Source organism: Vicugna pacos, chromosome 19, assembly GCF_048564905.1.
Source record: "Vicugna pacos chromosome 19, VicPac4, whole genome shotgun sequence".
Lineage (NCBI taxonomy): Eukaryota > Metazoa > Chordata > Mammalia > Artiodactyla > Camelidae > Vicugna > Vicugna pacos.
In genome coordinates this window covers 39,583,339-39,606,266 of record NC_133005.1, presented here as the reverse complement: position 1 = coordinate 39,606,266, position 22,928 = coordinate 39,583,339, and the positions used below count along the sequence as shown (strand labels likewise).

The following is a 22,928-nucleotide window of genomic DNA, read 5'->3' as shown; positions in this document are numbered from 1 at the left end:
ACATTTCTGTTTTTCAGCTTACTGGCATTGTCCTGTGGCTGTATCATAGACAGCTTACGCTTACTCAACCTTACAGCCTCAAAACTGTGTTTCTTGACAAATTTGTAATTTGAGAGGAAATTCACAACATATCTAATTTTGTGATTGGACAGTTTTAATATTTTATGTCACATGATCTTAATACAGTTCAAAATTTTATAATGTTGATCACACGGTGTTTAATTTGAATGCATTGCTTCCAGAAGAATAGAGGATACATATGCCATTCGGAACTATTTTGGATTTGAACTACCTGTCCACGTATCCTAGGATTTCTCAAACGTGTCACTTCTGACATTTTAGGCTGGAAAAATCTTGTTGTGGGGCGGCCCTGTGCACTGTTTAGCAGCGTCCCTGGCCTCAGCTCACTAGTTGCCAGTACTGACTTCCCGTCCACCCATTGTGACGATCAACGATGTCCCCAGACATTGTCAAATGTCTCCTGGGAATCAACCTCACCCTTGGTTGAGAATCAACTGCTATAGTATGTTCCAGAACATTTGTTTTGGACCCAGATTCAGATTCTCTACTATTGACTAGCTTAAGCATAATTTAACCCCTGTTAAATGAGACCTCGGTTTGGTTTTTTTTTTCCTGTAACATGTATATAATCGCAGTTTTGTCTCATAGGATTGCTGTAGAGTTAAACGACAGTGCTTGTGAAATAATTAATTCTTGAGACATGGTAGATATTATAATTGTATTATCATGACTAACTATCAGTATACCTTCTGGTGGCAGGGGGCCCGCTCTGGGCTTTGTGGAGTGGATGTGTGAGCAGCCTAGACAGTTACCTCTCGCTGGGGCTGAGGTAAAGAGCCTGTGAGCTGACAAAATAGTCTTTCTTTCCAAATGAAATGAAAAATTGGATGTCACAAGCCATTGAAAAGGTTTTAAGAACATTTTAGAAAGCTAAAAAGCAAAACAAGCTCTCTTCCTCCACTGGCAGACAGAGGAAAGAGGAGCGGAGCATCTTTCTTCAAGGCCAGGTCTGCCTGGGGACCAGTGTGAGAGCTTTAAGGGCCCTTAGAGTGACCAGGGAACATGCGGGTTACTGCCAACGCTAGGGCGGGGCTCTCCTGGTGCCTGCGAGGAGTCAACCTGTTAGCTCCTGAAAGAAGGAATCAGGCAGATGCCTACCAACCCCAATTATTTTCAAGTCATTTCTGAAGTGTGTAAATTCTATTGGTTTTTATTGCCAGATTAGCTATTTGAAGCCTGCTCTCTTGCCTCCTGCCCTGGAGAAGGAAGCCTTTTCTTGAACACGGAATCCTCCCCTACTCCCCCTGCGACCACACCAAAAAAAAAAAAAAATGCTGGTGCTTGAGAATATGTTTTATCACCTCTCAAGTTTTAAATGAAAACATTCAGCTGAGGTTTGTTTTTCCTTTTCTCTAAAATGTATGCAGAACTCCTAGGAATGTCTTCTTCAGATGTACTCCCACTGACGTGAAATAGTGCACAGGGCTATTTATTGCAGCACTATTTGTCAGCATAGGAGAGGAAATGATTTAAATTCTCATCCATGGGACACAAGTTACATGAATTAATTAAATGGAATACTATGTAGCAATCAAAAAGAATGAGGAAGTACTTCACTATGATATGAAGCAATCTCCAAAATACACTGCAAAATAAAATAAACAAAAAATGTACACCACACAGATTGCTTACACAGCCATAGAGTAAGTCTGGAAAGATACGGGAGAAACTTGTAACATAGGTTTTTCTCCCAGAAAAGAACTGGGTCGCTTGGAACAGGGTTTAGGAGATTTGACATCCTTTTGTACCTTAGGTATCATAGCAAGTATTGATTTTTTAAAATAAATAGGGTATTTAAAAGGTTAAATAATACCCCCCCAATAAAATGTGTAATTATCGTGATATTGATGTATTTTGATGGAGAATGGAAAACAGTCTAAACTTACTGTTTTCTTTTTTCTTTGGTATTTTTATATAGAAGTATTTTGAGATTTACAAAAGATCTGCACACACTACAAAGAGTTCCCACATAGACTTTACCTAACGTCTCCAATTATTAACATCTTATAGATCAGAGTTCATTTATTAAATGAAAAAAAATTGACATCGATGCAGTACTCCTCACTAAACTACAGACTTCATCCCGATTGCACCAGCTTTTCTACCTTCAGAAGGTTATGCTGTTCCAGGATCCTATTCAGAATATCCCACTGTGTTCTTGTCTCCTTGGTCTCCTCCAGTCAGTGACAGTTGAATGGTAGTGTTTTATTATTGGCTCCATCCTCAGCCAATAGGAAGAGTCGGAAGAAGAGGAACTGCCTTGATTTTGAAAGCAGCTAGGACATTGGTTCATACCTGGACACAACTGCAACCAGATGCAGCCCATCTTCTGTCAGAGCTCCTACCTGGAACCTTGACACTGATGCTCCTCCCCGGGGCGGGCGTCTTCCGCAGGCGCTCTGCACAGCCTGGCCCATCCCCACATTTAGGTCCCAACTTCAGTGAAGCTCAGGGATGCCGTTCAACGCCTGTCAAACCTGGCCCTCCACCCATCTGAGATGCACGCTAGATACAGAGGTTCTCAGCACATTTAAGTGCCATGGGCCATTTGACAGACGTCGACCTTTTCTCAGGATGATGTTTTTAAATACAGAAAGTAAAATACAAATGATGACAAAGGAAGCCAAGTATTTTCAAATACAGTTATTGAAGTGTTTAGGACACACTCGTTTGTAGTATGACAGGGACACATACAAAATATAGGCAAGAAGGTGGTGAGCTAAAGAATCCACAGCTCTCGCCTAAATGTTAGCTCTCTTGGTTGTGCAGTGGCTCCATTGGTGTCTACATCTATCAGAATTCATCAAATTGTGCATTTGAAATACGTGTAGTTTACTATACAGGAGCGGGACCACAATAAAGGTGTTAAAAATTAAATTACATTAAATTTTTAAAAAAAGAATAAAGGGAAAAATAACAAACAAACAAAATAATAAAGTGTCCACAGTTCTCACCTGCCCCTGATTCAGTCAAGAGTAGCTGGAAGAGCAGGATCTCCAGTTCAAGCCGGGTGGCTGGGGACCCAGTCCGTGGAAGGGGAGGTGGCGGCGACAGGGGAGTGGTTCGGGAGTCATCGTGAGCTGGCGGCATTCCAAACGCATCGCTAACCCTGGGCTTTCCAAACTCCCCATCATTCACACGCGGAGCCCAGGGAAGCACCCGCACAGCCTGCAGGGATGTGGTTTGAAGGAAGAAGAGGATGGTGGTTCCGCACGGGAGCCTTTGCTCACCCACACCCCTGCACCACTGGGGGTGGGGGGGCTCCTCTTTGTTTTCCTTTAAACTATCATTTGGGGGAGGGATGGGACCCAAGGGCCGAGCTCACCACTACCTTCCCAGTGCCCGCAGCAAGATCAGGTACACAGTGGGTGCTCAGTAACTGGTTGTTGAGTGAATAACTGAAATTGAACACATCACAGCTGAACCTCACATTATTGGAGTAAGGTAACAAGCAAGGGCCCCTGGGGTGGGGAGGAGAAGGTAAGGAGGACATCCTGGTTTAGGGAAGAGTCAGTGCAGGAGTCCTGGCCTGGGCCCTGGGCCCTGGGCCCTAAGCCCTAAGGAGTAGGCTTGCGAAAGAAGAGTAGTGTTTGCCATCGGCTCATCTAAGCCCACCGTCAGGCAGTTTCTCATCTTACTGACACTGGAGGCTGGACCATTCTTTATTGTGGGGACCGACCTGTGCTTTGTAGGATGCTCAGCAGCATCCCTGGCCTCTGCCCACTAGATGCCAGAAGCATCCCCCCGCCCAGCGATGGGACAACCAAAATGTGTCAGACTTCACCAAGGGCCCCTGGGGGCAAAATCCCCTGCTGAGAACCATGGCCCTAAAGTAAGGTCAGCTGCCCCTCTCCTTTCCTCACCTCTTAAGACCCTGGAGATGCTGGTTTCCAGCATCTCTGGGTGGATCTGGGACTTCTTACAACATCCAGGCTGAGACTATCAGAGCAAAGCTGGGACACCTGCGTTTTTCCTGCAAAGACCCTTTCAGAGCGAGTCTTTTGGAGTCTGAGCACACTGGTGTTACGTGCGCACACAAGGCACAAGTTTTTTAAAAGTTTGTTGTTGTTAATCCAGCTGCTTTAGTCTACAAATAAGGACCCCAAGGTCCAGGGGGGTTCAGTGACTAGTCCAAGTTTACAACAGCTAGCTGGAGAGCAGGTCTATGATTCATTTCCAACCAGCACAAGCTAGTACGAATGCTGACAAATAATACATTTTTGAGTTCGCAAAGGGCATTCATTTTGTCCCCAGTGACCTCAGAGACTGAATGGTGAAATCCAGTGCTCTGGGGCCTGTGTCCCAGTCCCAGTCTGCTCCTGGGGGCTCTCTACTTTGCTAAAAGCCTGGAGAAGACAGGATTGTCCCTCTGCTGGCTGCCACCCGTCCAGACAAAAGCAACTGAGGATCTTTGTGAAACCTCAGGAACAGAAAAGAAAAAGAGACAGAGACAGAGAGGGAAGAAAAAGTTCTCCATATGAATACATCAGGAGTGAAGCAGGCAGTCAGCTGAGCCAGCGGACTCCGCCAGACAACATTTTCCCAATAAAACAATCTGGAGCGAGGTGAGGTCGCTTTGTTTGGAAACAAGACTGTCGTGTGTCCTGTTTTGTCCTTTCTGAAGCCTCACTCACCTTAAAGGTGAGTCAGAGCTGGCTCCAGATCCTGGGGATCAAGGCCATGTGTCAGACCAGGCTCTGGGAGGAGCAGTGCCACATCTGGATTGTTTGAGATGCTCAAGGAATGACTCAAGAGCTTGGCTCCCGCCTCTGGCTGCAGGTATTTGTCCAGCGGACTCTGGGGCAGGGCTGCTGGCTTTCCCTACCTGCCTTATGGACATCTTTCTTAAACTAGGTTGTGCCCCCTGTGGTGATCCAGGAGGAGTAGGCGGTAGACAGAGGTAAGACAACCAAGTGTCACTTGGTCTTTCAACACGTTTTTATTGAGCACCTACTGTATGCCAGGCACTGTCCTAAGGGCTGGAATACAGCCAAGGCAGTCCCTACTCTGCTGGCATTTATGTAGTAGAGCCTGGAGACAGTTAACAAACAGATCAATATCTAAGGTATAAGATGAGTGATAACTCAGGAGGAAAACACAGCCGAGTGGAGGGCGAGAGAGTGACAACCGGGAGTCTCTCAGAGGGGACAGGGAACACCGACAGGAGGAAGGAGTCTTGAAGTTGTTCTAGAATGTATACCATCAATGTTTTGGGTGAAAATGAAGGATTGTGACACACGCTTTTGAAAGGGGAGGTGACTCGAACAGAGACTCGTACACCTATGTTCACAGCGGTATGGTTCGCTATAACAAAAAGGTAAAAATGACCCAAATATCCATCAGCAGATGAACGGATAAACAAAACGTGGTGTATACACGTAATGGAATATTAGTCTTTACAAAGGAATGAAAGTCAGACACGCTACATCGTGGATGAACCCTGGAGACATGATGTTAAGGGAAGTGAGCCAGACACAGAAGAACGCATAATGTATGATTCCGTTTTTATGAGGGACCTAAAATAGTCGATTGATAGAGACAGAAAGTAGGATGGATGGTGGTCGTCAGGGGCTGGGAATGGCGATGGGGGTTAGGGGAGGAGTCCTTGTTTAATGGGTACAGAGTTTCAGTTGTGGAGACAGATGAAGATTATGGTAGCACAGCGGTTTTGACGTACAGTAATGCCACTGAACTATACACCTAAAATGGCTCACATAGTAAGTCTGATGTTACGTATATTTTACTGGAAGTTTTTTTGTAAATAGCTGGAAGAAAAAGGCGGGTGTTGGGAGGACGACAGAGGACAGAGGACAGGGACAGGAACATTCATTGAATGATGCTGACTCTGGACCTGGCAACCTGTTTGATCTTCTACATACACAATTTCATTTAATCTTTACAATATCCTTAAACGTTAGATGTGATCCCGGCTTATGGATGAACAAACCAGCCCTCAGAACCATTAACTGCCCGTCTCAGTGGCAAGTGACCAAGCCGTGATTCAACCCCATGGCCCTGGCTCTCTGCCCACACTATTAACCTACCACCTTAACCCACAGGACAGCAGCTAGTCATTTGCTTAAGCCATTTGCAAAAACCGCCACCTCTTATGCAACTTTCCATAGAGGTGATTGCTAAATAAATCCATGACGGTAGTGGGCTTAAAGGGGGCTCAGTTGCATAGGATGAATTCATGAAAAAGATGAATCCATTAGAATCTTGATGATATCTTTTGATTTTGAAAATAGTTCAGGTCATTTATTCCACAAACAAACCCAGGTGCTTTTCTGCACACAGGAGAGTGTCAAAGAGATAAAGAAACCGGCTATTTGATGAAGAGCCTGGTCGAATAGAATAAGGAGAGAAATCAATAACACCAGTTCTGTATAGAAAACGCTACATAAGTGTTCCACAGACATTTGCTAAGGAAGGTTAAAGGATCCCAAAGGAGGATTTTTTTTCCCTAAGAAATCAGAAAGTTCTTCTTCCCTAGAAACATGTAGTTACCGTAGAACTTCAACCAGAAGAATTAACCAGAATGTTAACTTGCAATTTCTGACACGCTTTCACTTCCCCACCCACTTTCCTTCCCACTGGTCAGTTTCCTGGGAAACATCCACATTTTGAGAACAAAAATACCAATAACATGTCATTAGAATGACATCAACATGACAAGAACATTTTGTTAAAATAACTCCGAGTCCTAAAGCACATGTGACAATTATTTTTAAATGGGATTAATTTCACAGCAGGGAGGCACTAATGAGATGCTTTTTTTTTTTCCAATACCAAAAAAAATTTGATTTCTCAAGATGCTTATCCTCTGGATCAGAACAGTGGTTGAGGTTTAACATCCACTTTGGAATAATTTAACTAAATTCTCTTCCTCGGAAAGAATTAGCAGTGCCCCTGAGATTTTGTGATAGAGATAATGGGTGTAGCAAAACCTCATTTTTCACTTTCTCCAAGAAAGAGTAGGATGTTGCTGTTTCAAGAGATTTAGGTTCTTCGGTCTTGAGTCACAGGAGTTTGAGAGAGTGGTATCCTGGAGCCCTGGGACTGGCTCTGGAGGGTCATCTGCACGTATATTCCCAACTCTGCCTTCAGTGACGTCACCAGAGTGGGAGCATTTACACCACTGAGACTGGCAAACACAGTCAAGGCTCCCCCAGAGCCTTTCTGTCAGCATGCCACTGGTCTGACAGCTGTGCAGTGTTGGAAAGTGTCTGCTTACCCTCCGAGATCTGAAATCGACTAGACTGCTTCTGCTCCTGTGAACTGCATGTCTGGGATTAGAAATGGAGTTACTGTAGTTTGTGATACAAGTAGAGCCCTTTTCTCTTGTTTAAAGGGACACTGATGGGGTGTTACTGGCCCCAAATGTGGGTTATCATGTCCCGCTTAGGAAGGGGAATTTCTAGAAGAGACCATTCCTACTTCCGGCAAGAAACCGTTTCTAGGCTCCCAGTAAGGGATTAAACATCATTGCAAGTGCATTCTTGAAGCAGACTGATTCAACTGGGAAGAAAGTCTTAACCATCACTGAGGGGTTTAGAGGGAAATAACAAATTGCTTCTCAGAACTGAAGGGAGCTTTCAACTCAAGAACATGCACACGCCAGAGTGCAGAGTGGAGAAGCAGGGTGGGTTTTTTTTTTTTTTTTTTTTTTGCTTCTTCAGGGAATTCTGTTTACCACATACTCTGGTTCCATGGATTGAGAGCATATTTTACCCTATCTGTAAATAGAATATTTAAGATTCCTGAAATATTTTTGAGTTTCTTACTGAATTTTATCCTCCAATGATGATGCCTGGGGGCTGAATCTCAGTCTTAGAGAAGTCACACATGTGGTGAAATCAAATGTGACATATTTAAGACAGAGAGTACCTTGCCTACTTATAAAATGAGATCTTGCGAGGAAAACTAATTCACTAATTGTGTGTCCAGGAAATTAAAAATTCAAGGATATGAAAACTAATATATGTATGTATATGCTGTGCTCCAGAAATTGACACATTGTAACTGACTTTACTTCAATAAAAAAAAAAGAAAAAAGAAAATTCAAGGAAACACATCTTTGAGGAAAGAGCTGTATCAATGCAGTTTGCCTAACATTGGTCTAGTGTGTAATTATTCATGTGTATCTTCAAACATTAAACAAAGATACACTTGGAAAAAGAGACTTATTTTGACTTGAGTATTAAGCATGGTTTTAAAATAGTTTCAAGTTCTAGAGAAATTTTACTTTATCAGGACTTCCGAAGAAAACACTTACTTAAAAAAGAAAACCCCAGGCTCTATTTTTCTGAGTCTCTTTCTGAATGTTAACTAGCAGAATTACAGATGGAATGCTTGATAGGAAGGGGAAAAAAAAAAAAAAAAACTCCACGTAATCACTGCAAAATACCTATTCTGAGCCAAGCTCTGACGTTCAGGTGTGGTTTTTTTTGTTTGTTTGTCTATTTCTTTTCCTCATTTTGGGAAACATTCTGTTCAAAAATTGAATCAGGCAGTCCCTCAAAAAGTTCAACAGAATTACTATATGACCCAGCAATTTTAATCCTAGATGCAACCCCCAAAATTGAAAAACAAGATCTCAGACAGAAACTTGAGCATCAGTGTTCACTGTGGTGCTGTTCACAAGAGTCAAAAGGTGGAAACAACCTCAGAGTCCATCTACAGGTGAGTGAATAAATGAAATGTGATATAAGTGTACAAAAGAATATTATTCGGCCTTAAAAAAGAATGAAGTTGCATGCTACAACGTGGATGAACCTTGAGAACATTAAGCTAAGTGGAAGAGATCAGACACAAAAGGATGAATATGATATGAGTCCACTTATAGGAAATAATCTAGAATAGTCAAATTCATAGAAACAGAAACTAGAATAGAGGTTACCAGGGACTACCAGAATGGAGAGTTATTGCTTAATGGTTACAGAGTTTCTGTTTGGAGTGATGAAAAGTTTTGGATATATATAGTGGTGATGGTTGCACAACATTGTCAATGTAATTAATGTAACTGAATTGTACACTTAAAAATGATTAAAATAGCTAACTTTATAATATATATATATATATTTTACCATAATTAACGATTTTTTTTAAAGACTCTATAAAAAAAAAACTGATTCTGGCATAATTCTGTGTAAAAAACACAGATGGTACCCATAAGATTGATGTATTTCATCTTGTTTCCATTCGTCTTTGGTTCTGTGAATCTCAAAATGGAACGAAAATTTTATTCGTGTCTGGAATTCTATCCATAGATGTACTCTGTAGTCAGGAGAACTAAGCCTGAGGAATTTGACTCCTGCTGTTTTGTTTGAACATGTTGAATCACATCTGCTTGGAAAGCTGTGGCGCTGATGGTCTCCCAGGAGAGCCGGTCCCACTGGCTGTGCTCAGGAGATGTGGGGATGAGGCTGCAGATGTATAGCAGTGCAGACAATTAGCAGTCATGGTTGAGAGCCTGGGCTCTGGGCCAGACTGCCTGGCTTTGTGACCTTAGATGAGTGTCTTAACCTCTCTGGGCCTCACTTTCTTTATCTAGAAAAGGGAGATAAATAATAGCCACCAGCTCACAGAGCTGTTTTGAGGATCGTATGAGTCAGTATGTGAACACTGCCTGGCACACAGTCACAGGGAGCTTTTTTGGTAAAATATCCTATTTATAGTTTGCCTTTGGCTTAGAGTGATTTGGGAGTGATTTAAATAATATAATATATAATATTATATACCCAGTAATAATATGTGGAATACTACTCAGCAATGAAAAAGGATGGTACCTGCAAAGATGTGGATGGACCTCAAGAACTAAGTTCTGAGTTATGTTATGTTGAGTGAAAAAAGTCAGTCTCAAAATGTCACACTGTATGTTTCCATTTATACAATAGTCTCAGAATGACAAAATTATAAAAATGGTGGATAGGTTATTGGTTGCCAGGGGTTAGGATGGTGAGTAGGAGAGGAGAGGGTATAACTAAAAGGGGTAGCAACAGGGAGATCTTTGGGGTGATGGAACAGTGCTGTATCTTGACAGTGGTGGTGTTGACACACATGACTGAGTGGCCTAGAGCTTTGCACACCAACGTTATCCCACTGTCAGTTACTGGTTTTCATATGATCCTTTAGTTATGGAAGATGCAACCAGTGGAGAAGCCAGAGGAAGGGGCACAGGCCTTCTCTCTGCTGTCTTTGCAACTTCTGTGAAACTAGTTATTTCAAAATAAAAAGTTTTGAAAAACCAATAACATGTACACCATAAGAACAATTCAATAGATAGATTTCATTAAAAGGAAGACTAGACAAACATGCTACTCAAGAGGCATTTTTGGGGGGGGTTGTTTTTTGTTTTTTAATTGAAGTACAGTCAGTTATAGTGTGTCAATCTCTGGTGTACAGCACAATGTCCCAGTCATGCATATACATACATATATTCATTTTCATATTCTTTTTCATTAAAGGTTATTAAATATTTTGACGATAGTTCCCTGTGCTATACAGAAGAAATTTGTTTTTTTAATATATTTTTATACATAGTGGCTAACATTTGCAAATCTCCAACTACCAGATTTATCCCTTTCCACCCCTTTTCCCTCGGTAACCATAAGATCGTTTATTATGTCTGCAAGTCTGTTTCTGTTTTGTAGGTGAATTCATTAGTGTCCTCTTTTTCTCTTTTTTTAGATTCCACATATGAGTGATCTCATATGGTATTTTTCTTTCTCTTTCTGACTTACTTCACTTAGAATGACGATCTCTAGGTCTATCCATGTTGCTACAAATGGCATTATTTTAGTCTTTTTTTATGGCTGAATAGTAAGTGTTGTTTTTAAAATGATTATATTTTCAGTGTTTGAGCTTCCTAAGAGCCAAGCCATAAAGAGGAGGAATTTGGAAAGAAACAGGACAGAATCTTGGGAGGGGCTGGGGAAAGACTTTATTTTTCAGAAGCTAAATTCTAAGAGATACTTCTTTAGAGTTTTTAAATTTATTTATTTAATTGAGGTCCTAATAGGAAATATTCTGAAGAGCAGTGTCTACATGTGCAGAGTTGCTTTTTATGCCCATTTCTTATGATTCTCAATCAGAGTCTAAGGAAGGGGAACTAAAATTTATTAGGCATTTACGGGTTCCAGAGGTTTTGCATATATTAAATCCTTTAATTATTCCCATTTGGAACATGAGAAAACTGAGGCGTGGGGAGCTGGTTTCTTGTCCAGAGACAAATGGGAAGTGAGGTGCCTGCTCAGCTTTGAAGCCCAGCTTCCCTCTTGTCCCTTCTTTTTACCCACCTTCCTGACCACAGTGACTATTACCATGATCTCCATCTTGGGCCTGGAATTCTGTAATTTGAGAAGCTTCGTTCTCCAAATTGAAGTATGCATAAAAACCCCCGGAGAGCAGGCAAATTCTTGGGCCACATCCCAGTCAATCCTTCATTCGTTGGTCTGAAGGGGGACCAGGTATCCTCATTTGTAACAGGTGCTCCGGGGATGCAGATGTAGTTCATTCTTGGTCTGTCCTTGAGGACCACTGGCCCAGACTCTCCGGACTCTACTGACAGAATCTTCTGGAATTCCCAAGCATTGGGGGCAATCTGCTAAGGTGACCAACCACCCCAGTTTACTCAGGATTGAGGGTTTTCCCAGGATGTGGAAATTTCAGCGCTAAAACTAGGAAAATCCCAGACTAGTCAGAGCCAGTTGCTCACCCCATGAGTTTAGGAGGCAACTGACAGCCCAGGATTGCTCCTTTGTGGGCAGAAATATTGACAGTTCAAGTCACAGTCTGGTCACTTCCCCAGGTTAGGCTGGCTGAGCAGAGTGAAATTACTGTCTAGGAGTCACCAATTTAGCATGCATTTCTCACATACCGGGGCTGGCTGAAGGGGCCATCTAGAACCAAATAAAAAGTGGATTTTCTATCAGGCTCATAAGAAAGAAGAATGATCAAGATCTGAGAGTTCTTATACCCCAAGCCCACCACAGTTAAGAACTCAGGCCCTACAATCCAAAGAAATCCGAGTTCAAGTCCCAGTTTCCCTGCCCCTTGGTAATAATAAACAATAAATGTATTATTAAAAATAATACATAATAAAAATAAAATAACAAATAACTTGGAGAAGTTATTTAACCTCTTTGAGCTTCAGCTTTCTCATCTGTAAAATAATCAACATCTCCCCCCCCCCTTTTTTTTGGTTTCTGTTTTACCAGTTTTTACATTTCACTTCATTCATTCCTTTTTTTCATTCTTTTTGAAATTATTCTGTTATTGTTCCCAAGCTTCTTGGGTTAAAAAGTTTATTATGAATCTTTATTTTCTAGTAAATGTATTTTAAAGCTATACATTTCCCTCTGAATATTGTTTTGTCCTCATCCCACGGGTTTTCATGGACAGCGCTCTATTCTCGTCGTTCAGTTCTAATTAGACCGTCCTTTCCTTTTTGACTTTTTCTTTCACTGGAGAATTTATCTGAAATGTGGATGGTAATCCCACCTGCCTCACAGGGGTGTTGTGAGGCCCAAATGAGGTAATAAAAGTCAAGTCCTCAGTACCGTGCCTGGCCCAAGATAAGCACTTCATAAATGTTAGGGCTACCCTTCTGCCTCTGATAAGACTGTATCATAGGGCTCTTCTGTCTTTGATCAGAATGTTCCCAGTTTTCCCGCCCTTAGAGTCTTCTTCTCTGTGTCTTACGAACATCTCTCACAGAGTCATTCTCCTAAAATGGAGGCCTAAGCAAATCATTTTCTAACCAGAAACCCTAGGTGGCTCCCTATTGCCAAAGCATGTACATGATCTTCAAGAGTCCCCATCCCCACCCTAGATGATGAGCTGCATGAGAGTGCAGGCCTCTCCATCACATTCACCACTGTGTCCCCGGGGTCAGGAAGAGCGCCTGGCATACGGGCGCTGCTTGATACACATACCAGCTGGGATGAACGCGTGAACGAGCGAACGCTCTACTCTTGAGGACACGCATGACGTTTCCTGAGAGTGCTCCCTGTAAATCTTGAATTCCTTATGTCCTCCTTTGACATCTACATATAGTTTGCATTTTTTATTAAATTTTGTTTTTATTAAAAGGAGCAGAAACCCCATCTAGCCTGCTTAGGCTGCAAAGGGCCATTTATCAAAGGATACAGACACTCGAGAACTAAAGGCCTGCCTTGGCATCAGGAAGGACCAGAACTAGGAAGCAGAAATCACTGAGAGTCCAGGGAGACACCATCTCTCAGCTCTGCCTCTCTCCACACATCTTCATGCTGCTCTTTCTTGCAGACTGGCTCTAGTCTGCAGAAAACAGGTGTCCGGGGCTCCCTGTTTGACACATTATGGTGCCACCATGAAGACCACATCTCTTTCAATGCTAACTCCAGATTCTCAGGGAAGAGGTGGATTTGCTCAGCCTGGATCACATCTTACCTCTGATTCACTCAGTAGTCACTGGAAGAGCATGATCTTTTAGCTCAAGCCAGGTGGCTGGGGACTCCCTCCAAGGAAGGGAGAAGGGGCTGGCAGTTACGGAGTCATTAAGAGCTGGTGGCATGCCAAGTGCATCATCAACCCTGGGTTCTCCAAACCTCAGTCATTCACTTGTCACCTTCATGTCAAGATGGGTAGTGAGTGCCGACGGCCTGGGCACCTGTCACAGCTCTGCTGCTTCCCAGCTCTGTGACCCTGAGCACATTACTAAGCCTCAGTTTCCTCCCCTGTAGGATGAGGGTTGTAAGGACCGAACAAACTTGATTGGTCTGAAGTTCTTAAAGCTGTGATTGTCACATGGTTAAGAGATCAAAAAATACTTAGCCCCTAATACTGCTTCGAGCCTTTATTTCAAATTCCCTCATGGACCCCATACAATTATTACCATCGCTTATTTTAAAAATATTGTTCCACTTTATGTGAAATGCTTAAAAGGAAATACTGTATCACTGCTATAAAATGAAAAAATCAATACCATATTCTGTAAATAGAAGGTAACTATTTAGAATATATATACAAAAATAAAGTGCTCAATTCTAGCCACAGTGTTGCCCGCTGAAGGCTCTGATGACCAGTGACCTGCTCTCTCTCAGTTTTCTGAAGGGGGATTTGCGAGTATTAGAGAGGTGTTAAAGACACATTAGCGTCACACTGAGACTTTCTTCTTCGAGCAGCCATAAGGATGGACCAGACAATGAAGAGAGTATTATGTTCTCACTTTGGGATTCTTTGTGATTAATGCCTTGTCCCTGTACCACTAAAATCCTCTCCCAGACCACAAACAGGGAAACACTTTGTTATATCATCAAATCTCCATTCACATAACAACAATCAGGTTTTTGTTTGGCAGGAATCACCGCTTCCCTCACTCGCCCTCCCCAGCATTCTCCATCAGCCTGGTGTCTGGCTCTTGGACAGGCTGTGTTGCCGGCTGAGCTGCCTGGTCCCCAGGAACTAATGCACATGGTGAAACAGTTGCAGTCACTTTGGAAAACAGGCTGGCAGTTCCTCAAAAGGATAATCATAGAGTTGGTCCACTCCTGAGTATATACCCAAGATGATTGAAAGCATATACTCGTATTAGCCAAAAAAATGGAAATAACCCTAATGTCCATCAACAGATGAATGGATATGAATAAAATGGAATATTTAGTAATAATAAAGGATAAATAAGTAAAGGATAAATAAAATGGAATATTTGGTAATAATAAAGAATAAGGTATGGATACGTATTACAACATGAGTGGGTCTTGCAAACCTTAAGGGAAGTAAAAGAAGCCAGTCACAGGGGGAGGCTATAGCTTAGTGGTAAGGTGTATGTTTAGCATGCACAAAGTCTTGGGTTCGAGCCCCAGCATCTCCAGTAAAAAAATAAATAAACTTAAATACCCCCTCAAAAAAGACAAACCGAAGCTAGTCACAAAGGATCACACATTTTATAATTTTCCCTATATGAAACGTACAGAATGGGGAAATCATAGAGACAGGAGTAGAGGGAGGTAGGACTGGGGGCAAATGGGGAATGAGTGCTAATGACCAAGGGGTTTCTTCCTGAGCTGATGAAGATGTTCTGGATTTGGCTCATGATGATGGTTGCGCAACTCTGTAAATATCCTAAAAATCATTGAACTGTATACTTTAAATAGGTGAGTTGTATGGTATGCAAATTGTATCTCAATAAAACTGTCTTTAAAAATAGCTAACTTTTGCTTCGGCAGGAGCTGATGGCCCATACTGCGCCTCGCTAGAACATGTAACTAACTGCCACCCTGCTCGTCCCACTGACTCACAGGCTGGGTTGCCATCACCTCATGGCTCTGTTTGTAAGGCGTGGATTCTGCCTGTAGCAATGAATTTGAATACATTAAAATCTTTACCTAGGAGAACGGTCACTCTGATGCATCCAAAGCTAGTCTTCAGCATTCAGAGTGGCTTGGGCCAATCTATTCAGTAAACCCACTTCCAAACATACCTTTTTTGAGCACCTACTAGGGGCCAAGCAGTGTCCTGGGATCTGGAGATACAGATACGGAGACTGAAAGGACACAGCCCTTGTGGAGGTGGTGCCCACGTGAGACAGAAACCAGTTCACACACACACACACAGCTAGGGAAGATAATTTCAGGAAATGATACAAGGGCTCCTGTGGTGATAAAATGGTGTAATGGGAGAGACTTGAAATAAGATGCCCTTTGAGCCTAAACTTGAATGAGGAGAAGAAGCCAGCCATGGGAATCTCTACAGAAAGTGCATTCCTGGTGAAGAGAACAGCGATTGCAAAGGCCCTGTGGCAGGGACAGGCTCGGCACAGTGAAGGTAGAGAAACAAAGCTGGTGCATCTGATCATGAGCACGGGGGAGAGAACGGGATGCAGAGAGGCAGACAGTGGCCCAGTTCACAGAGGCTCCAGGGCTGTTGGAAGGAGTTTGGATGTTGTCTCAAGTCAGATGGGAAGGGTATGAAGACAGAGCCACGTGATCTAATCTGCTTTTTAAAGAGATTGCTCCGACTGCGGTGCAGAGCGTGGATTGTGGGAGCCGAGAGACCAGTCAGGACACTATTGCAGTTGTCTGTCCTGTTCTGTGCTGTCGGTCTTGCCTCAAAACCAGGACAAAGGGCTTTTTGTTTGTTGTTAAAATTGTCTAAGTATTTACAAGCCTAATTTGTTTGAACAAAAATGTAGAGGGGTGAGTTGAAATGCAGAGAGCCTGTAAGTTTAAATTCACCTGCACGAGTGTATAGGTTCTTAACCTCACCCAGACTGAATGCCTTCGTGGGTGGATGGCATTATTCACCAGGCTGTAATGTCCCATAGCATGACACCTGACACCCCGTGTCGGGTATGTTTCTAATGTGTGTGCAGATGTCAGATGGGCTGAATGATTACTAAAGATATGAAGGCTAAATTAAGGGAGGATCATATATATATATATGATATGTGTATATATACATATATATACACATGTGTAGTTCTTCATTCATTTATACATACACTAATGTATAAATTCAATTTTAATAAATAAAATTATAAATTAATATACTTTATGTGTAATATTACATATCCTCTATGTATACATAATATTATCTAATATAGTAATTATGTTATATTAGATATTGGTATATATGAAATATATATGTGCGCATATATATACATATATGTGTGTGTATATCCATTCTTTGAGCCCATATACTATAGAAACGTATCAAGTTTGCAACTGCTGCACGTGGGTCTGCCCAAATCAAAATCATTTTGTTCCATTCAAACCCACTTAGACTAACAATTCTAACTTGACAATCAGCACAACCGTGTTCAAGCGGGAACATGGTCTTCTATCATTCAGCTCATTCAAGTCAGGTTCTAAGGCTGCAGTAAGTCCCCAAGTGTGTCTGATGGGTTCATTAAAACAGTATTTTTTTCCCTTTGGCTTTAATAATAATATTTTGTGGATGTTGAAAAGCTCTATTATTCTCTTTTTGTGCTACTTCCATCTAACCATTCACAGACCAGCTCACTTCTGTATAAACGGACAGATTGGAGGGTAGGTCATGTTGTATGTATTCCTAATCACACACTGCCTGTCAAAACAGAGGCAGCAGAAACACTTGGGGTCTGATGTCCTTCTAGATTCTTCCTTTACTCAGAAGGCCTTTAGCCAACAGCCAATCAGCTGCTAAAGCCTATTGATTTTTTCCTACAATGCCCTGGGGATCCTTCTGCCAGTCCTAGTGTCATTGACTTAGTGTCTTCATGACCTCTCACCTATGGAATTGAATAGCTTCTCTTCTCCAGTCTTTCCTGCTTCCCCAGGTAAAAGCATTGTGAGTCAGTCTTGACACCTCCTTCCTCCTCATCCTCCTTGTCCAAAGCATCAGCAAGTCCTAGCAATTTTGCTGTGTAGGAATCTCTCAAGACTGTCCACACATCTTCATCTCCCCACTGACACTCATCCAGTCCATCTTCCTAGATCAGACAGTTGCAGGTACCTCTAAACTGACCCCCTGTGCCCACTCTTGTCCTTGTACAACCCCTCTCCCAACTCCACTGCTGAGTAGACTTTTCAAATGGAAAATGTGAGCGTGTCACCCCCTTGCTAGAACACTTCTCATTCAGTTGTAAGTTTCGTGAGTACAGAGTATTAGTTAGCCATTGCTGAGTAACAAATTATCCCAAAACACAGCAGCTAAAAACAAGAGTTATTTTTGCAGTTAGTATCACAGTGGGTCAGGAGTCCGCATGTGGCTTTAGTGGATGCCTCTGGCTCAAGGTGCATTTAAAGTGTAGGCTGGGGCTATGGCTTAATCTGAAGGCGTCACTGGAGAAGGGTCCACTTCTAACTCACTCAAGTGGTTGTTGGCAGAATTTAGCTCCTGATGGGCTGTTGGACTGAGGGACATGGTTCTTCTCTGGCTGTTGGCTGGAGACCTTACTTAGTTCCTCTTCATAAGGCAGCTTACAGCATGACAGCTAGCTTCTCTCAGGGACAAGTGAGCTTGCAGGAAAGAGCAACAGAGAGTAAAGTCACAATCTTTGTGTAACCTAATCCTTCAAATGACAGCCCCTCACTGTTATCATGTTCTATTCATTAGAACTGAGTCACTGGATTTAGCCCACACCCAAGGGCGTGTATACCAGGAGGTAGGACTCACTGGAGCCATCTCGGTCGTCTACCACAGAGGCCATGTCTGTTGTGACTCACTGTAATTTCCCCCAACTTTTTTGCTATGTGGCTGGTAATTGGTAAATATGTAAATAGCCTCTAGTAAATCCCGAAGTGATTCTACCTAAAATACCAATTAAATCAACACATCTATGTCCAAAAACCTTCAGTAAATCCCTGCTTCCCAAATACCACACATAGTATTTAAGCTCCTCCATAACCCGCTTATAAACTACCTTTTATTTCAGAAATTACTCACCTCTCTCTAAAGGTATCTACACCCAACTTTGTGACTTTCCTCATTTACTATTTTTTATTTTGGGGGGAGGTAATTAGGTTTACTTATTTATTTTTAGAGGAGGTACTGGGGATTGAACCCAGGACCTCATGCATGCTAAGCATGCACTCTAGTGCTTGAGCTATACCCTTCCCACCCCTCATTCACTTTTCTCTCATGCTGGCTCACCACTTATCTAATCACTCTGAATTTCATGTTCCAGTTATTTTTTTGAAAGTTCATTTCTATTTTCGATTTCAACAAATACACATTTCAGAAGCCAGAAATCTAGGACTTTCTATTTAATCTGTTTGTTTTTTTAAATAGATGCTCTTTCTGCCATGTGAGGATACAGGATAATTTGGCATTCGTGTATGGAAACGACATCAAACCAAAAGGCTTCTGCAGAATGAAAGAAATAATCAAGATGAAAAGACAACCGACTGAATGGGGAAAGTATTGGCAGATCATATATCTGATAGCAGGTGAATATCCAAAATATATGAAGAGTTCACACATCACAGTAGCAAAAGAAAAAAACAATAATAATCCAATTTTAAAATGGACAAAGAACCGGAATGGACAGGTTTCCAAAGAAGACATACAGGTGGCCAACAGGTCCATGAAAAGGTGCTCAACATCACTCATCATCAGAAAAATGCAAATCAAAACCACAGTGAGATATTATCTCAAGCCTGGTTGAATGGCTATCATCAAAAAGACAAGAGATATGAAATGCTGGCAAGGATGTGGAGGAAAGAGAAACTTTGTGCACTGTTGGTAGGAATGCAAATTGGTGCAGCCACTGTGGAAAACAATAGGAAGTTTCCGCAAAAAGTTAAAAATAGAACTACCATATGGTCCAGCAATGCCACTCCTGGGTATTCATCTGAAGGAAATGAAATCACTATCTTAAGAGACATCTGCATGCCACGTTCACTGCAGCACTATTTATTTGCAATAGTGAAGACACAGAAGCAAACTAAGTGTCCAGTGACAGTTGAGTGGACAGAGAAGATGTAGTGTATATGTACAATGGAATATTATTCAGCCATAAAAAAGAAGGAAATTCTGACATATGCAACAACATGGGTGGACACTGACGACGTTATGCTGAATGAAGTCAGACAGAGAAAGATAAATACTGTATGATCTCACTTATAAGTGGAATCTAAAAAAAAAAAAGATGAACTCATAGAAACAACACGTTGATGGTTGCCAGAGGCAGAGGTGGAGGGTGGAGAAACTGGATGAAGGCAATCAAAAAGTACAAACTTCCAATTATAAGATAAATACGTACTAGGATATAATGTACAATGTATAATGTCTGGTATACTTAAAGGTTGCTAAGAAAGTAGATCATAAAAGTTTTTCATCACAAGAAAAAACTTTTTTTCTTTTTTTTTTTTTGAGACAATGGGTGTTGACTAAACTTAGTGTGGTCTTCATTTCACAATATATGTAAGTCAAGTCATTATGCTGTACACCTTAACCTTAACCTTATACAGTGCTATATGCTAATTATATTAAAATACATGTGAGAAAAAGATAAATAAATGTATATGTATACGTATGTGTGGGTTATGCGGCAGGAAGAGAGAGAAATTGGTGGAGCATTCATCCCCTAAAAATTGGTAGAGGAGTTTTAGGGGTGTGAGAATACTCTGCACAATACTGGGTGGTGAATCTATTGCCATCACACATCGGTCCAAACCCATACATTATGCAACACCGAGAGTGAACCCTCATGTAAATTGCAGACATTGGGTGATGATGACGTGTCAGTGCAGGTTCCTCAGTTGTAAGAAATGTACTAATCTGGTGCAGAATGTTCGTGGTGCGGGAGGCTGTGCGCGCGTGTGGGATCAGGGGTATTTAGAAGCTCTCTGTACCATCTGCTCAGTTTTGCCGTGAACCTAAAACTGCTCAAAAAATAAGAATAAAATCTATTTCCTAATAGGTAGATTTGTCAACTTTTAAAAATAATTTCAGTCATCGAGCGGAACACATGGGCTTGATAAGGCAGCCGCCAGGTTTCTACTGTATGTTACACGGATCTCCTCATTTAATCCTCATAATGTCATTAAGGAGATCACTACTATTATCTCCACTTTCAGGATTAAAGAACTGTCAGTCAGTCAGAGAAAGACAAATATCATATGATAGCACTAAAAAAATGACACAAATGAATTTATTTAAAGAGCAGAAAGAAACTCACAGACATAGGAAACAAACTTATGGTTACCAAAGGGGGAAAGAGGGAGGGAGGGATAAACTGGGAGTTTGGGATTGGAAGATACAAACTACTATATATAAAATAGATAAACAACAAGGTCCTACTGTACAGCACAGGGAACTATATTCAGTATCTTGTAATAACCTATAATGAAAAAGAATATGTGTGTGTGTGTGTGTATGTGTGTGTGTGTGTGTGTGTGTGTGTGTGTATAACTGAATCACTGTGCTGTACACCAGAACTAATACAACATTGTAAATCAACTATACTTCAATTAAAAAAAAAAGGCGGGGGATGGCGGGGAACCTGAGCCTTGGAAAAGTGAAGCGTCCAACACACATCTCCGTTGCTTGTAAGGGGTGGAGCTGAAATCTAAACAAAGACAGCCTTACCCCAGAGCCTAAGTGCTTAGAAACGAGTCTTCTTTCTTTGGAGACTAAAAGAAACAGAATCAAATCAAAAGACATTATACTTTCAGTTTTATTTGCAGAGAAGGGAAATGATACTAGTGAAGTAAAACACTAGGCGCTGTGAATGTCTTAACCCTCTTAGTTGCTTTTTCCAACTAAACCAAACAGGATTCCTAGAATGCATGTAGGTTATAAGTGATCTTGCTCTGCAGTGAGATAGGTCTGGCTTTATATCCGGCACCAGCATTTGATGGCTGTGTGTCCTTGGGGGAGTTGTTTAACATCTCTGGGCTTTTCTCATAGATAATCAAAGTGCAATAATATTATTTCATTGGATGGTTGTGAGGATTAAATGAAACAATCTATTTAAAGTTCTTAGCAATTCATCAACTTGTACATCTGAAATATGTGTAGTTTACTGTTCAGGAACCATACCACAATAAAAGTGTTTAAAAAATAAATAAATTAAGTTCTTAGCACAGGACCTCAGTAAATGGTACAAATAAAGTAACAGTTTTCTAAACTGGGTTTTCATCAACTCAGTGTTCACAGTGGCCTGTTCACAGAGCCTTGTACCTGGGTGTTTAAAAACACACTTGGGAGTTTATGTCAACTTCCAGTCTGCAAGTCATGTTTGATGCAATCAAGCTCGATTATAATATTTAGATATATATTTTTTCAAATGCATTGTGTTACTATTATATAATGAATTACTCATGAGAGGAAGCCAGCTCATACCCCAAATTATGTAGTAAACAGCACATATCATAAAACATGAGAAACCAGTTGATTTATTTTAGAAGAGAGGAAGGAAGGAAGAGAGGGACGGAGGAAAAGAAAGAGAAAGAGAGAGAGAGAGAGAGAAGAAGGAAGGGAGGAAGGAAACAAACAAACAAACAAACAAACATGGGCAGGCCACAGGGGTTTCCTACAGAAAGAAAACAAATCTCACCCACTGGTGTAATGAGAAAGGTCCGTCAGCAATAGCATGGAGTAATAGGTATAATTTCAGTTCTAATGTTACAGTAATACGATTTTCAAAGCTTTCCTTTTTAATCAAATAGTTATGGGAACAGTAATACCACTGGCACAGAAAACCGTAAAAAGTATTTTATCAGAAAAGACTAATTAAGAAATGTGGTACCTGTTTCTTTTAGCATTTAAACGTACCACAGATTTTTTTTTTTTTTAGTCCAAAATAGAAACCTTTCAGTTCTCTTTTGAGTTACCCATCCTATTGTTCTTAAATAATCACAACTGAACATTGCACAGATCTCCAGGCCGTGCACTGACTTGGGATGAAAGTCAAGGTGAAATTTGAGTTTCTGAATTCTGGCCAGAGATGCCAGCTTCCCCGCAGACCTAGTCAACAGGAGATGCCCAGCCGCTTCGGATGTGACAGCCTCCTCACCCAGTGGCCACCTGCGTCCAGCTGTGAGAAACCACAGACCATCCTCTCCTCCGAGCCCCACCAGTCACACCACAGCCACCTTCAGCAGCTGGGACTGCCTAGCTCAATCCGGGGGAGTCCAGTCACCTTCATTATTATTGAGAGCTGGACTCTGACATGATCAGTAGATGAATCAAGATCAAAACGCTTCCTGAATTAGCACTAGAACATTGAAGGTAATAACCCAGTGTTTTCAGAAAGCAAATATCTGCACAGCTGGGCCAGGTCCCCAGAGATTCAACGTTTCTGTGTTTAAAATAGATGGGGAATTCATACAAATAGGCACAATTTTAGATTCATTACACTGAGGCAGCTCACTAATTAC

At 41.5% G+C, this 22,928-nt stretch overlaps 2 long non-coding RNA genes across 2 annotated transcripts in view; one reads left to right on the top strand and one right to left on the bottom strand.

Moving 5' to 3' along the window:
• The first annotated feature begins 4,794 nt into the window (after positions 1–4,794).
• LOC140687467 (uncharacterized) lies at positions 4,795–19,851 on the top strand. The gene is made up of 3 exons (XR_012061851.1): positions 4,795–4,981; positions 8,648–8,763; positions 18,835–19,851. It is a non-coding gene; the product is annotated as an uncharacterized lncRNA (long non-coding RNA).
• The window catches only part of LOC140687466 (uncharacterized), a 74,811-nt gene continuing 69,765 nt past the window's right edge, over positions 17,883–22,928 (bottom strand). The window contains exon 6 of the long non-coding RNA XR_012061835.1: positions 17,883–18,062. This is a non-coding gene — a long non-coding RNA (uncharacterized lncRNA). The remainder of the gene's footprint in view (positions 18,063–22,928) is intronic.